Genomic DNA, 17803 nt, shown 5'->3' on the forward strand with positions numbered 1-17803 from the left:
AGTCACCCCTCTGCTACTGAGATAGATGCATATCTGATTTGCCTCCTCTGGAAAGGCTAATCAGAAACTCAAAATGTAACTGTGTCTCACTTATCTGTGACCTGGAAGTTCCTTCCCGATGTCAGTCTTCCTGACTTTGCTTAAAGTCTTTGCTTAAAGACTTTGCTTCACCTTTCCAGACCGAACCAATGTACTTCTTACACATATTGATTGATGTCTTATGTCTCCCTAAAATGTATAAAACCAAGCTGTGCCCTGACCATTTTGGGCACATGTCATCAGGACTTCCTGAGGCTGTGTTATGGGCATGTGTCCTCAACCTTGGCAAAATAAGCTTTCTAAATTAACTGAGACTTGTCTAAGATTTTCTGAGTTCATAGGCTTAGGATTTACAAAGGACCATAATGTGTAGGAATAAATAATTTGAGACGGTGTTGATGGCAGGCACAAACTGAATGGCTTAAAACAATGAAATTTCTCAAATTTACAGTTCTGGAGGTGAGAAGTCTGAAATGAGTCTCATTGTGCTAAAATGAAGGCATCAGTAGGACATGTTGTCACAGGGTGAACCTCAAAAGTGGGGCTCAGCCTGGGAGGCCACATGGATTCTTGGCTTCACACAGAAAAGAATTCAAGATTGAGCCAACAGAGTAAAGTGAAAGCAAATTTATTCAAAAGTAATGGAATCAAAAGGGTGGCTACCCCACAGGCAGAATAGCCCTGAGAGCTGCTGGTTGGCTATTTCCATGGTTATTTTTGATCACAGCTGAACAAGGGGTGGACTCTTTATGAATTTTCTGGGAAAGGGGCAAGGAATCCCTGGAACCGAGGGTTCCTTCTGTTTTTCGACCATATCTTTCCACCATAACTTTGGGATGTTGCCTGGCATTTGTAAACTGTCTTGGCAGCTGGTGGGAGTGTCTTTTAGCATGCTGATACATTATAATTAACATATAATGAGGAGTGAGGACCACCAGAGGCCGCTTTCATCACCATCTTGGTTCTGGCTGGTTTTGGCTGGCTTCTTTACTGTATCTTGTTTTATCAGTGGGGTCATTGTGACCTGTGTCTTAAAAAGTAAGCCTTTCTGAACTCTTATCTCAATATGACTGTTACCATGTTAGTGAAGAGGAGATTTGGGTCAGGGAGGTATGGCAGGGAACCCTATCCCACAGGCCTTGTGGGTCATTGTAAGGGCTCTCAGTGAGATCTGAGCCACTGGAAGGGCCTCAGCGTATGAATACTGTGATGTGACACATTTAGTTTTATTTATTTATTTATTTATTTATTTTTGAGACAAGGTCTCACTCTGTCACCCAGACTGGAGGGTAGTGACATGGTCACAGCTCACTGCAGCCTCAATCTATCCAGATTAAACAATCCTCTTGCCTCAGCCTCCTGAGTAGCTGGGAACAAAGACACACATCACCATGCCCAGCTAATTTTTAAACTTTTTTGTAGAGTCAGTGTTTTGCTTTGTTACCCAGGCTGGTTTTGAACTGCTGGGCTCAAGTGATCCTCCCGCTCAGCCTCCCAAAATGCTAAGATTACAGGCATGAACCCTGTGTGTGTCCTGACATATTTTAAAGGGCTCTCTCTGTGTTAAGATTAAGAACTATAGGATGCAAAGGTAGGGCAGAGAGGGATATCAGTGAGGAAGCTCCTGTAATAGCCTAAGTGAAAACAAGAAAAAATAAACCTGGTGATAGGGGCCCAGGTAGTTGTAGTAAAGGTGGTGAGCAGTGGTAGAATGCTGTTGGATATATTTTAACGGTGGAGTTGATAGATTTCCTCACGGGATGGATGTGAGCTGGAGAAAAGAAAGGAGGACAGAAAGATTCTGCTTTTTGCCTCAACGACTGTAGGAAAGGAGGTGTCAGTGATTAAGAAGAGAAAACTAGTATAGGGTGGGCCTGGCTCCTGTCCAGCACATGATAATGTAGGAAATATGTACACTACTGTGATCAATCCAAGCACCACAGTTCTGTGAGGGGACATTAATGGACTCCATTTTCCCATAAGGAAATTCAGATTCAGGAAGGTAAGGGTCTTGTGCAAGTTAACATAGCCAGTATAAATTAGATTTGGTGCTGAAACAAGGACTTACTGGCTGGTTCTGCAGTTCTCACAAGTTGTCAGGCTTGTGAGAAAAGCCTCAGCTTTTCACAGTTGATAGCACCACAATAAAGCAACACAACCAGACAAACAGGCCTCTAATGTCCTCTTATTGCTCATGACCTGACCTAACTACTTTATTTTACTTATTTATTTATTTATTTATTTATTTATTTATCTGGAGATGGAGTTTCACTCTTGTTGCCCAGGCTGGAGTGCAATGGCGTGATCTCAGCTCACTACAACCTCCGTCTCCCGGATTCAAGCGATTCTCCTGCTTCAGCCTCCCTAGTAGCTGGGATTACAGGTACCCACCACCATGCCTGGCTAATTTTGTATATTTAGTAGAGATGGGGTTTTGGCATGTTGGTCAGGCTGGACTAGAACTCCTGACCCCAGGTGACTCACCCGCCTTGGCCTCCCAAAGTGCTGGGATTACAGGCGTGAGCCACCTCGCCCAGCAGACCTAACCACTTTAGCTCCTCCCACATATCTTACCAATTTGCTGCCAATTATCTTTTCTCACGCTGTGATTCATAGTCCCTTCTGGCCCCCTCAGACCTGATTCTAGGCACCACTTGCCAGACAATAATCTTTTACCTTGTCATGGTTTCTTACAGACTATGCTTCTTTGGAATCTATTGGGGTTTCTTGATTGGTAACTGGATATTTTAGAACACAGACTTAATAAGGAGCATGTGTCTCTGCTTTTACAGTTTGCATGTATAATTCAAATCTGGGTTTTTATATTCATATACAGCCTTGGGAAAAGTTTTTTAAAAAGATTAGTTTGTATACATATTTTATTCATATAGCAATTTTGCTGGGTCTGAGCTTTGAATGAGGGTGCTATCTTTATGATCATTTTAGCTTCTCATAGATTTAACTTGAGAATATAAAGCTTAAAAAATCAGGCAGTTACCAAACAATTATATTAGGTGATAATTCTTAACTATAGAAAAAGATGAATCACTAGGTTTTTTTGTATATGGAATTTTTTCTTTACAGAAAAGTATTTGCTACCAGATAGTTAAGAACTTGGCAGAGAAGCAATAAGGTAACACAACCCAAAGAGAAAATAAAACTTTGCAATTGGAGGTGAATGTGAAAGGCAAGCTAGAATAGCCTGAAATAGCAATGTGAATCTGAAACTAACATTTGATATTCATTAGGTTAATCTTCACTGAACTTCCTGAGATATACTCTTTACTCAATGAGATAAACTTGTGCAATTTTTGACTTATGAATAGTTGAATGCAATTATTACTTGGAGTTTGAGACCAATAATTACATTATTACTTGGTCTTAAATATCAAGTAATAATTGCATTCAACCGTTCCTTCATTCAATAATGCTAGGCACTATTCTGAGTGTTGGAAGATATAGCAGTGGACAAAACTGGTAAAACATCTCTGCCTTCATGAAGACTAGTGAGGAGACATGGGCCCAGTGACAAAGTTTAGAGTCAAGAACAGGTAAGTCCGGGGAAAGAAGAGGACTTATTTGACTGTGGTTGGGATTCTGTGGTGGAAAGTTTAAAGAAATGGTGAGGGACAGGGAGGCAGTTAAAATGAGAGTTCTGGGGGTGAGACAGGATGGAAGGGCCCCAGCCTCTGGGGTAGCGCTCAGGCTAAGCACTTCCTCTTCCTAGGGGAAAAAGAACTTAAGATCTACTCAGTGGAAAATAGAACTTAAGATCTACTCAGTGTTCATTAAGTATTTATTGCATTTTAAAAAGTTTATTTTTTTCTTCATGCCCAGAGAACTTATTTTATACAAATTTTTGTTTTATGAAGTACTTAAACAGAATTTTTTATCAAAGACTGCTGAAAGGTTGAATTGTAGAAACATTGGAGGCTAGTTGTGTTATAGTGTGAGGGAGCTGTTTAAAGATACCAAATATAGAGTGGGGATAAACGAATACTTTTTTGAATGGAAAATTTTTGTGTGCTCCTAGTAGTCATAAGAATACAGGATTTTCAATACAGATTAGTTCTGTGATCTTTCCCCTTCTTTGAAAGAAGTAGCAAAAAACATGCAGGGCAAGTCATGACACAGAAGGCATTGGTGTTGTGTCAGTGCTTCTTCAATAATTTTGCCAGGTGCCCCAAGTTCATAGATTACATTAAATTCTTCCAGTATTCAGTTAGAAAAAAGAGGAGTTTCAAACAGAAGAAAATTCTTACAAAATTTGATAGGTTAAAGTAAGTTATAGTGCAAAGCAAGCCTTTAAATAGAGAAATATAAAGGTAACATAATTTGGAAAAAAATAATGCCAGCTGTTGTTAACATTAGATTAAAAAACACGAAGTACTAAAAACAATAGTTAAAAATCAAAAGTCTCCACATTTAAAAAAAATCTCCAGAGGCTAATTGTACATAGACAAGATTATAGCTGTAATCTATGAAGTCATACCATTTTAAAGTATGGACTCAAAGTTACACAGGCTACCTTGTTCAAAGTTACCAGCCACATACCAGGATGGGAATGAATCTCAGATTCATTACAGCTGAGTTTCTGGAGACACTTAATTTTACGCTACTACAGCTGAAACAATGCCAGAAACCATTAGGAATTACACATCTTGAAAGCCAAACAATAAACATAGTTTTATTATTGGGCAAATCCATGCTTAAACAAAGCAAGGATAGCAGAGCTAGAAAGAGAAAGGAGGCAGGATCTTGGTAGAAGATTGAATAGCCCTAAAAGAAGGGGAGGGAATTTTTATATATTTATTTGGGGAGCTAGATAAAAGGAATTGACCTGCTGAGCATAGACTTAAAAGATTTTGAATTTTTAGCCTCTAAAGATGAATACTAAGAAAAATGAGGGCACAGATGATTAGTGTATAAAACCAAGAAGAATATGGACCAAGCCTGGAATATTTTTAAGGGAGTATTTGCATTCTGAGGATTTCTAACCTAAGTGAGAACTGTGTGACTGAGTCTTTGGCTCACTGTTGACTCATCTGGGCAACTCCTCTCATACTTCCATTGAAGCCAAAGTGTATTAGGTCCACAGTTTAACATATTTTGAAAGTAGGGCTTAATTAAGAAAACATTTACTGAGTACTTGAGATGTGCCTGACCCTGTGCTTAGCACTGAAGATATTAAGATAAACAGAGAAGTCTCCATACTCCAGGAACTCACAGACTAGTTAGGGAGACAGGCTGGTAGATAGTGGCAGTGTGATGAGAGCTGTAATAGAGGCATGCACATGATTCTGTGGAAAAACAGAACTATCACTTAGCTCAGATTGGGTGAGGAGTGGGGTTGATGAGAGAGGTTCCTGGATTAAATGGAATGAGACTGATGAGTGTCTTGGAATTAGCCGCAGATAGGAATGGGTAGGTTGGAGAAGCTGGAGTGTGTTACTAAGAAAAATTGGATTAAGATTCAGCTAAAAAATACCAAGTATCTACTATGTTCCAGGTGATTTATACACATTATCTAATCTCATACATGAGATTCTGATTTCATAAATAAGAAAGCTGAGGCTCAAAGAGATTAAATGGCTTGCCCATAAAGTAGAAAAAAAAACCCCATGTTTTAAAGTCCTCTTTTAGGCTCTTTTAGTCCACAGTGTCTCCACTTTTAAAAAGGATATAGTTAAAGCTAATCTTCTCACCCAATTTCTCTTAGTGTCACTATGAAAAATAAAACTCTGTCATTATTGTTTGCAGGGATGTCTGGCCTCACTTTGGATAATCCGGACCTTTTCTGCTGCAAGTACACCACTAGATAGAACAGAAGAGCTGTGAGACGTCTTCTCCACATTTCCCTCCCCTAGTGGGAAGATTATTGTTTCAGAGTTAAGAACTTGGCTCCAGGCTACAATCCCATGGCTATCATTCTCTGTTTCTTTGCACTTCTAAGATGTGTTTTTAAAAATATGATGAATAATGGTGCGTAACTTGTCAGGCTGTTGTGAGAATCAAAAGAGAAAAATTAAAGTGCTTAATGTATTGCTGGCACATAGAAACTGCTCAAGAAATATCAGCAATTAAAGTGTTATACTAACAGGCAAGTTCACTTCCCTAAACTCAAGTTTCACTAATTGATTTGAACCTTGGTTGACATTTCATCTTCTCTGAAGCCTACACTGCGGTTGTAGGCTGTGGATGAAACAGAAACTGACCACAGGGGTCACGGCCAGGGCTCTGCCAGAGAAGCCAGGTAGATAGAAACTCAGTTTTGATGCCACTGTGGAATACTATAGGCACATTTCCGTTTGAGATGTGGGTGACTACCTAGTCAAGAGTTGAGAGAGGGATGAGGCAATGAGGTAAAAAAGTGGAGGGAAAAAACGTGGAGGGGGAAGGAGAAATGGGATGACCTGGCTGGATACAGATGCAGATGAAGGGCAGATAGAAAGAGAGAAGAATGAGATAGGTAAATGAGAGTGGAAGAGGGATAGGGAGAGAGAAGAGAAGGAGGAGGAGGAAGAGGAGGAGGAGGATAAGAGTATGATGGGGGAGAAGGAGTCCAGAGGAATGAAAGATCCAAGAGATAAGGCAACATATGGTTTTAAAAAAATCTCTGCAGGTGTAGCTAGGTGTCTGTTACATGAAACTTACTCTTCAGAGGCATTTGGTTTGTAAATCTGTGAGTCAAGGTGTAGGAAAAGGAAGTTGACAAAATGACAAGTGCTTCCTTTCTCTCCTTGTGATAAAAATTGTAGATTCTGAGAAAGCACCCATTAAAATGAGTTTTGCTCCATCTTTTGGCTTCTCTATGGACTTTGTTCCATTTCACTGTGGTTATTATCCTTCTGATACGTCTTAGATTTCTATCTTTCTTGAACCATAGATTATGAAAGGTGAGCCCATGAAATTAAGCTTTTTTTAAAAAGTGGAAGAACCTCAGAATTGGAAGACCACCTCCATGCAGTAATCTCTTCAACAGCATTTGGCAGATAATCATCCAGGTCCAGTATGGTAGAGTTCACAAAAATCAGACCATCCTTTATTGGGTAAGTCTAACAGCTATACAATTTTCAGTTCCACTAAAGTTTGCCTTTTGGTAACTTTCACACATTGAGATTAATGTCACCAGCCAAAGCAACTGAAAAGTGAGTTCTCATTTCTTCCTGACAGACCTTTAAATACTGGCTAGTCCTTTAAATTGTTCTTCCTTTTGATGATTTAAGACCTTTCCTCATTCTGTAGGACCTCTTCTAGGAAAGTTGTAAATGTAAATGTTCTTCTTCAATCAAAGTGCTCAAAACAATACAACATGAAATATTATAGTGGACAATTCCTGGCAACAAGGCAGAGTAAGATAATAGAGACTGCCCACCCATCCCAATGCATACTTCAAAAACTTGTAAATACTGAGTGAAATGTAATCTAAAGATTTAAAACAACACAGCTGAGCTCAAGGGAGCCTTCCCATAACAAAGAGAAGTATTAAACAGTGAGCGGACAGAGCATCAGCTCATGGTATTTTGGTACTGGTTTTGCCTAGGTGCTGGGGACTGAATTTCTAATGTCCATGCAGGGACAGAAGACTTTACCTTGGGATAGTGGGAGGTGACACTCTGCAAAACAGGTCCCCTAAAACTAGATCCTCTAATAAGTGTAAAGTCTGTAACAAAGGGACAAAAAAATCTTTGCCCACTGGTCCTGGGAAGTGATGAGAAATATTGCTAGGGCTCTGGGTTAATGAAGAAAAAAAAAAAAGGATCTTGGAGAAATGAAAACCCCAGGCCTGCGATATGCACTGGTTTGGGGGTCTCAGTATTTTGTTGTTTTCATAAGGCATGAACCAAAAGCTGCGAAACACAAGAACTGGTCCAGAGCCATTGTCATTCCTAGGGCCCTGGCAGAAGCAATTGCAAAATAGTTCTACATGGACTTTTTCATAACCTAAAAGATGGTACTTCCACAAGGAAAGACAATGATAAAACATTAATAAAAATATCTATGAAGATGAGGACACAATAGAAAGCACAAGTTACATTGGGAAAAGAGTCAACAGATACAATAAGATAATTCACATCCCAATAATTAATGGTAATAAAGCAATATGAAAGAGGTAAGTATGCTTAAAATGTTTATTGACCAAAAGGAAGGAACATAAACCATAGTGAAAAAGAAGACAGTATGATAAAAAGAACAGAAAGATATTTAAAAAATTATATTTACAAGAAGTGAAAAATATTAACAAATCAATGGACAAGTTAAAAATAAATAAATAACAGGTCAGGGATAGTTGATGGTAAATTTAACAAAGTAAAAGATAGCTCTGAAGAAACTACTCAGAAATGCATTGAGTGATTATCCCAGTCCATTTTTTGTTGCTATGACAAAATGCTTGAGACTGTCTAATTTATACAGAAAAGAGGTTTATTTAGCTCACTGCTCTACAGTCTGGGAAGTTCAAGATTGGGTGGCTGCATCTGAGCTTCTGGTGAGTGCTTTGTGCTGGGTCAAAATATGGTAGAGAAATGGAAGGGGAACTGGGCATGTACAAAAATGGGCAAAACATGATTGGCAACCTTGCTTTATATGAACCTCCTCTTGCAGGAACTAATCTATTTCCATGAGAACTAATCTAGTCTCATCAGAAAGACATGAATCCATCTTAATGATTTTATAATTCTAAAATCATGTCTTAAAGGTGCTACCCTCAAAACACTGACACATTGGGGACCAAGTCTCAACATGAGTTTTGGTGGGGTCAAGCCATAGCAGAGATAAACGGAAGGAAATCACACAGTGAAGCTAAAGAGATATAGAGGATAAGATGGTGAAACAACCATTAAAATAATGAGAAAATCCCAAAACTAAAGAAAATATTGGGATTTAATTCTAAAAAGTACAACTACTCTTGGGTTAATATATGAAAACATTTTTGGCTGGGGTCATTACAAACAAGGTAGTTATGAACATTCTTATGCATATCTCCTGACACACATAGACATGCATTTATGTACGTACTCAGGAGTGGAATTGCTAGGTCAGACTTCAAATAAACAATCTAATGATGCACCTTAGAGAACTAGAAAAGCAAGAACAAACCAAAGTCAAAATTAGTGGAAGGAAAGAAATACTAATAATCACAGCAGAAATAAATGAAATTGAGACTAAAAATAGTACAAAAATCAATGAAATGAAAAATTATTTCTTTTAAAACGTTAAAACAAAATTGACAAAACTTTAGCTAGACTATGAGAAAAAGAAAATACCCAAATAAATAAAATCAGAGGTGTGAAATTGCTAGGTCAAATCTAGACTAGATTGCTTTTTGATATATATAGTTTCTACTTCAATGTATGGTGTATGGTAGGTCTCTATCCACTGTGGGTCTACAGAAGTGGTGTGAGACTCTTTGGATCCAATTTTAGATTCTCTGACTCTGCTATACGACCTTAGCCTATATGGCACATTTCTTCTTTGGTTACCTGTTGAACACATAAAGAGTATATCTCCAGTGTTCATAGCTCCTTAGGCTTCTATTTTATCCAGCAATGCTTGCTATGCTTTTGATATTGTTATGTTAACCCGAATACTGTGTCCACATGCAGAAACATTCTCCACATATCCTCCCCCTACAAACATACTTGCACTCACTGTCTATATGTTTTAGATTTGATTCTCCCAGGAAAGGAAGCTTCCTGTTGCTTCAGGTCTGAAGCTGTGCTTTCCCTCACTCTATCCTACTTCCTTCATCTCAAAAATATTTATTGAGTGCCTACATTCTCCCAGGAACTATTTTAGTGCCGAAGACCTCAGTGAATAAAACCAAGAAAGTTTCTTGTAGAGTCTTTTTTTTTTTTTTTTTTTTTTTTTATGAGACGGAGTCTCGCTCTGTCGCCCAGGCTGGAGTGCAGTGGCGCGATCTCGGCTCACTGCAAGCTCCGCCTCCCGGGTTCACGCCATTCTCCTGCCTCAGCCTCCGGAGTAGCTGGGACTACAGGCGCCTGCCACCACGCCCGGCAATTTTTTTTGTATTTGTAGTAGAGACAGGGTTTCACCATGTTAGCCAGGATGGTCTCAATCTCCTGACCTCGTGATCCGCCCACCTCAGCCTCCCAAAGTGCTGGGATTATAGGCGTGAGGCACCATACCCAGCTGACTATCTATAATGCTCTAACCAGTGTAGTAGGCACAGGGGACAGAGTATTAAGTAAGACCAGAGGCAAGAGATCAGTAAATAAACTCACGACATAAATGAGCCACTTAATTTCAGATAGTGATATGTGTGTATAATTCACATAAATCAGTGAGAGCAAACAAAAAGTAGCTTGGAGATCAATGGGAAAGTTTTATTTTAGAAACTTAAATCAAGCCAGCCAACTGAACAGTATGGCTAGGAGTAAAAAAAGAATAAAAATGTAATGCTGGTTGTTACAAGAGAACTAAGCAAATCAACATATGGCAATCAGAACCAATCAGAATACAATCTAGAGAGACAGGAGACTTTGATGCCAGACAGCTAATCAGGAGTAAGTAGGTTGCACCCATTATTCCTTTCACTAATAAAATGAAAAAAAAAATAATACACTGCCCTCCTATTACTTGGGCTTCTTATACCTTAAATATTCAATGACCAATTGTATCTGTAGCTATTTTTACTTAAATCATTTGTAATTGATTCTAGTTCTGTCTTCTTCCCATCCAAGAAATTCTTATGCTATCCTCCAGTTGTGATGGCCCAGGATTATAGAATATCAAAAGAAAAGAAACCACACCAGTCATATCACTTAAACACCTCCTCAGAGGGGAAGGTGCAACCTCAGAATGCAGCTATGAGAAATAAAATATGCTGGGCCAGGAGTTAGAAGATCAAAATTCCAGTTCCATCCCCAAATCATTAACTGTGTGCTGCTTTGGAATTAGTTAGATTTAGTTTGATTTAGTTTCTCTTTGATTTAGTTTCCTCATTTACAAATTAAGAATAGTAATCCCTATCTCTCATAGTTGCTGTGGGGATTAAACACAATGGCATATGTGAAAGGTCTTTGGAAACTAAAACTACTTTAAAAGTGAAGGAAGTGATTAGTCTGCGGGCATAGATCACAGCCAGTCCCTGGGAAAAGCAGAAAGTACAGTGGATTGACTTTGCTCCCACCCTGGGCTTTTTTTTTTTTTTTTTTTTTTTTAATGTTTTAAACAGCTTTATTGAGATATCATTAACATATACAAATTATATATGTTTAAGGCATAGAATTTGGTATTTTGATATTTGTATACATTGTGTTAAATTAAATTTGACCTAAAGCTGCCTCTGTATGTTGTGAAGTATAACCTAACTTAATATGTAAACAAACTGCAACATAACTTAAGAGTATATTCTTATGACAGGTAACCAGCAGGGCGTGGTGGCTCATGCCTGTTATTCCAGCACTTTGGGAGGCTGAGACGAGTGGATCACCTGTGGTCAGGAGTTCTAGACCATCCTAGACAATATGGTGAAACCCCATCTCTACTAAAAGAATACAACAAAAAGTTAACTGGGCATGGTGGTGCATGCTTGTAGTCTCAGCTACCTGGGAGGCTGAAGCAGGAGAATTGCTTGAACCTGGTAGGGGGAGGTTGCAGTGAGCTGAGGTTGTGGCACTGTACTCCAGCTTAGGTGACAGATCAAGACTCTGTCTCAGAAAAAACAAACAAACAAAAAACTCCAAACAAGCAAACAAGTAACCAAGCCTCAGCCAATCATAGCAGCCAATTATAGGCTGCAAACTGTTCAAACATGTCGAAATAAGGCAAATGCAGAGCTGTAACCAATCAGGCTATTTATGTATGTAATTTCCTTTTACTTTCTATAAATACGCCTGTCAATGTTGCTGGGTGGAGCTCTCTCAATCTTCACTGGCTCAGGGTGCTGCCCAATTCATGAATCATTTCCTTGCTCAAATAAACTCTGCTAAATTTAATTTGTCTAAAGTTTTTCTTTTAATAGATTGCTGTGAGAAGTGGGATCTGAAGCTGACCTCTAGTAACCCACAGGAGCACTGAGTTACCAAGTAAAGGTACTTACTAGCGTTCAGTGTGCCCATTGATCTCATAGCAACTGGGATCTGGGTAAGTTCTTTCCCAGATTCAACCTCCATGGAATTGTGTTGTGTGCTCTTCAACTTTATTTGAGGAATTTTTACTGAACTGGATCCAGGATCAGACTGTATCTGATAACTAACTGGATTGGTTCCAGTTAGAGACCTTGGGTAAGTACCTTTTGAAATGAGTTCTTCCAAATCTAAGAAGACTAGGACTCCATTTTCTGGGACAATAGCTAATGTTTTGTACAAAAATTATGAGCCCAGAACCTGTGCATTTTTGGAAAAGCTGGTTAACTTAACTAAGAACAACTTAGAATTACAGTCACCACAATGTGGAAGTTTTAAACTAGTTAAAAATATTCACTTATGAGGTGCATTAGAAAAGAAGGGATCCAAAATGCCAAAAAAGAAAGGTGATACATTCTTTAATTGGTACATATAAGTATCTAAACATTTAAATTAAATCAAAGTCTGCCTCTTTAAAAGGTTCCTTACAAAAGGCAAATGAAAACAAATCTTTTATTTATTTATTTATTTATTTTTTTTGAGACGGAGTCTCGCTCTGATGCCCAGGCTGGAGTGGTGCAGTGGCCAGATCTCGGCTCACTGCAAGTTCTGCCTCCCGGGTTTATGCCATTCTCCTGCCTCAGCCTCCTGAGTAGCTGGGACTACAGGCGCCCGCCACCTCGCCCGGCTATTTTTTCTGTAATTTTTTTTTTTAGTAGAGACGGGGTTTCACCGTGTTAGTCAGGATGGTCTCGATCTCCTGACCTCGTGATCTGCCCGTCTCGGACTCCCAAAGTGTTGGGATTACAAGCTTGAGCCACTGCACTCGGCCAAATGAAAACAAATCTTAAAAGTCTTTTTAATAATTATTAGTCAAAAGCTTTAGCCATCTGTGCTGGAAATCTTGTTCTATGGACTAGAAAAACAACTTGAGCACAGATACTCTTTAATAAATTAGTGAGCTTGCATTATTGTACATGGCACATGGCTAAAATTTTTGAATAAAAACTCTAACGTCTTTTTCTGTCTATATGTTTATTTATCTGAATGGAATTATTTATATGTTTTTCTAAAAATTGAGCATTAATATAAAAATACATTGATGCAAAACTAGAACTTGGTCATCCTGTAAAAACAACACATCTATTTTGGAGTATTTATCTGCTCTAAATAGGAAATTGGGAAAGGTGTTTCTTTACCTTTTGGGTAACTGGCCCAAAAAACAAAGATTCCATGTTTTACCAAGATAATTTCCTTTGCTTTATTTGTCCTTTTCAGGTTTTTGATTACTTAAGAACACTGAGCCTTCTCTACTAAAAGAGCTCAGGTTTTTCTATAACTATGTAACTTTCTATATTTGTCTTTGAAGTCTTTTAATATTACCTTGGTTAAATAAATGAATTGTTCACAGTGACCTGTGATCCTATTTTGATCAAATATTTTAACTATTTGATATTTTTGATAAACTTCTAAAATCAAATTCTAAATTAAGTCTTTCTGGACCTCAAATAAACTTCGGTATTTTCAAGATGAACTTTTGGAACTTTTCAAAGGAATACCTCTCCTGATAAAAAGAGATATACTGAAATAACTGGGCTTATTTGACATATTCAAGTACATGGGCAGCATTGTCAAGTTATAAAAGTAATGCCAAATTTTCTTTGAGCCCTATTTGCATAGATATGTTGTTATGTGTTTCAGAAACTGTATAAAGTTTATAGAAATCTAACAGTCCCAGTATAACTCCAACAGTTGTAATTCTAGTTATTATCTTAAAATGTTTTATGCAACAGAAATAACCAAAACACTTTGTCAATTGAATTATTATTGTAATAAACTGTCATCATATCTTTAACCATGGCCATTTCAGGTCTTGTCATTCACAGGTGGTTAATTGTTTACTCTGATACTTTCCTGAGTAACTATAAGCCTGAAGTGTTTCATCTTCAGGGAGATTAATGAAAAATACTCTAACAAGTACAGGTTTCTGATAATTTCAAGATCATACCATTGGACCAGGCAAGAACTCCCAGAACTTTAGTGGAGTAAGTGACTGGTTCACAAAACTCCTAACCCAACATCAGGCAGAACAAGAATTAATTAAATACCAAGGAAATGACCTGGCAGATTTTCCTACTAAGTCAGCCAGTGCTGAAATTATTAAGATATGCAATTTGAATGAACTCCCATAAGACTGAGTTAAGTCGTATTAGCTGTGATAACATATTTAACAAACAATGCTATGCACCTGAATTGGAGAAACAAAATTGACATTTAAGAGGATGTAAATCCAATGGTAAGCATAGACTCATGGAGAGCCTGAATGGCTACCTGCTTCTTCCTGAGTTCTTAAAGCTTCCATTATCAAAAGCTCTGCACTCCACGACTTACCATGGAAGAGATAAAAGGACCCAAATTGTGAAAAAATATTGGTGGGGCGACTCTTCTAAAAGTGCTAAATGTTTGGCTTGTCAAACCCATAATTCTGATAAGACAATCAAACTTTAGGTGGTGTATTTTTACCATTTGCATGATCACTTGAACTTTCACAGATAGACTGTGAATTTCAATTTCTACCCTCAATGAGGTGTCATAATGTTCTTGTAATACTTTGCATGTTTTCTGATTGTATAAAAGCTTTCCCATGTAGAAAAGCTGATGCTATGATGATAGTTAAGAAGTAATAACTTAACTGGGCATGTTAGCTCATGGCTAGCATGGGCATGTTAGCTCATACCCATAATCCCAGCACTTTGGGAGGCTGAAGCAGGAAGATTACTTGAGGCCAGGAGTTTAAGATCAACTTGCAGCCTGAGCAAAAATATAACTAATTCTTTTCTAATTTTCGCCAGCTTGATCACACATAAAATTCCTTTCACAAGATTCATCTTTCACAAACCTTCTACAACTTTTTCATTCATTCACTTTTTGTCCTATACTTTTACTCTTCTCATTTTAGAACAACAAACCATTCTAGTTTAAAACAACATACTGAGATCTCATCTCTACAACAACAACAACAACAAAATTAGTCAGGCATGGTAGCATGACCTGCAGTCCCAGATACTGTGGTGACTGAGGTGGGAGTTTGCCTGAGGCTGAGCCCAGGAGTTCAGTGCAGCAGTGAGCTATGATTGTGCCACTACACTCAAGCCTGGGCAGCAGAACCAAACCCCCTGTCTAAAAACCAAAGAAAAATAAAGAAAAAAAGAAATGATTAGAAAATGTGTTCCCTTTATGGAGCATCCCTGGAAAAATATCCAGCAACAGAGGAATCCACTTTACTGATCAAATTATAAGTCGGTCAAATCAGATATTTCAAACACAATGTTATTAGGTACGGCTCACCGAATTGATTGAATTACTTTATTCAAAGGTGTTACCAGTTGATGGCAATTAGATCCACTACCACTGGAAAACATACATTGATCTCTTATAAAATAGTTACTGAAATACCTATGTCTTTAATAATGGAAACTCAGGTATTGACCCCTCTTATAAACTCTGACATGGCTCAGTAGTGCCAGGCTTTAATGCATTATCCCAAAGCATATTTTCACCAGCTTAAAGAAGCCTGTTGTGGCCCGTCAAATGATGATAATCAGATCTTTCACCATTTAAAACTCAGAAAATGGGTCTTTTGGAGGTGACACCTGGGAAAGACTGCTCTTGAACTCTAGTGAAAGGGGACAATACCAAGTTTTCTGCAGCAAACTTCAGGGCCTTAAGTCTTGGATCTACATCTCTTAACTCAAAATGGGCCCTCGAGACTCCTGAAACTATACCTATTAGAGATCTTAAGGTGAAGCTGACTACAGAAGATTTGGCTATAAGCAGATGGCATTCTAGATGTGGACAGCTTTCCCGAGATTGATGATCAAGACTTCTCTGGTATCACAAAAGTCTTATCTTTTTTACTGTGTTTCTTGTCATTCTAATCTCTTCTCTTTTCCTACAGGAAAATCCGTGGAACCATAATCTATGAATGGCTTTAGTGAAGGCTTATGTTCTAGCAAGAAACCGGAGCAATTTTGGGGCCTGTAGACTAATGTTCCCAAATGATAAAACAATTCCATTAATGCCAATGCCTCTTTGTTTTCCCAATGACAGTCCACCTGAAATCTCAAAGGAAGAATGGAAAGCTACCCCTGATATTCTAGCATCAATGCTATTTGGCTTCCTGCCTTCAATGGAAACAATACCATAACCTTTCCAATAATTAACCTAATCACTACCAAGTATATGAAATTTATCCAAGTGATGCCTGCAGAAGGGATATTGTGCCTCCAGGTATTGCAAACTCAAGACCTGGGGACTACCTATGTGGGTAAGAGTAATTGCTTGTGTGATTTTGCTAGATTCAATGTAGTGAGGTGTCTTTCCACTAAATGTGGTTATGTACCCTTATAGTATGCTATGAAAGGACCACAAAAGGGTCAGTTTCCGACTGGACCTTGTTCAGGAGCTATGCTGACTTATGGGCAGATAAATTTATTAATAACTTGACCTCTGCTCAAACACCAGTAGGTATTTTTCACCTCATTTTCAGTCCCTGAGATCCTATATTGGGTCTGTGGAGAATTTGCGTACTCTGTTGTGCCTCCTTGTTGGTTTGGATCTTTCTGTTTGGTCTTGCCCACTCCTGCCTTCCAAAAAGCTCTGCCTGAAATTTCCCAGGGTACTCACAGGCCAAAGAGGTCAATAACTGAAATTAGAACCAACCTCAACACAGATGAAGATCAGTTATTTTCTATTGAGAAAAGGTTCCAATAAAGTTCCTGGTGGCTCACTGTTGGCAGCAGTGGGGTACTAGTCATACGGAGTTTGAAACCAATCTGTTTAAATTGAGGAAAAGTCTTGAATTTGGAGCCAATGAGACCTCCAGGGTCGAAGACACTTTCTAAAACATTTTTGTTTAACTAAAACACTTAATGAAACATCTTACAGCCTTAGATCTCCCTTTTGCCCCTGTTGGGCGTTGTATGTGGTGCTGAACAAAACTGAATGTTGCACTTATCTTTTCTCTGATTTTACTGCTATCTGACACTTACTTAAAAAGGTAGCTAATATTGCTGTTCCTCTAGATGCTGCCACCAAATACATTAAGGAATTTTTTTTTTTTTTTTTTTTTTTTAGGGGAAAGACACATAATGTGTATACAGGAGCAGCTAACAATTGGTTTGCAGGCATCCTGCATAGTGGATGGCAAACTTGGCTATTACAAGGTTTTCTTTTTCTTTTTCTTTTTTTTTACAACAAAGTTATTTTTTTATTTTTCTGGATGCTGCAGACAAACATCTTTATTAAAGACACTATCAAAAGTTTGGCAAAAATTTCAAAACAGATTTGTAAACATAATGCTTCCCTTTTCAACTGGCAGCACTTTGAAAAGACAATACAGTAAGACAATACAACTTGAATCAACATTAGTTCAAAATCCTTATATTTTTGACCACATAACTTATGTTCCCACATGATAAAACAAGTGACAGTTTAAATCAACGTCAACAGATAAACTCCATGAAATCAAAGTTTGTGCTGTTTGATAAATCACAGTATGTTACGGTTAAATATATCCACTGTTTTTTATATTCCTGGCACCAGGATGAAAAAAAAATCTTTAAATGTACGTCTTATGTAGGTAATAGCTTCTTTGCATATCTCTCTTCAAAAAA

Source organism: Piliocolobus tephrosceles, chromosome 1 (assembly GCF_002776525.5).
Source record: "Piliocolobus tephrosceles isolate RC106 chromosome 1, ASM277652v3, whole genome shotgun sequence".
Lineage (NCBI taxonomy): Eukaryota > Metazoa > Chordata > Mammalia > Primates > Cercopithecidae > Piliocolobus > Piliocolobus tephrosceles.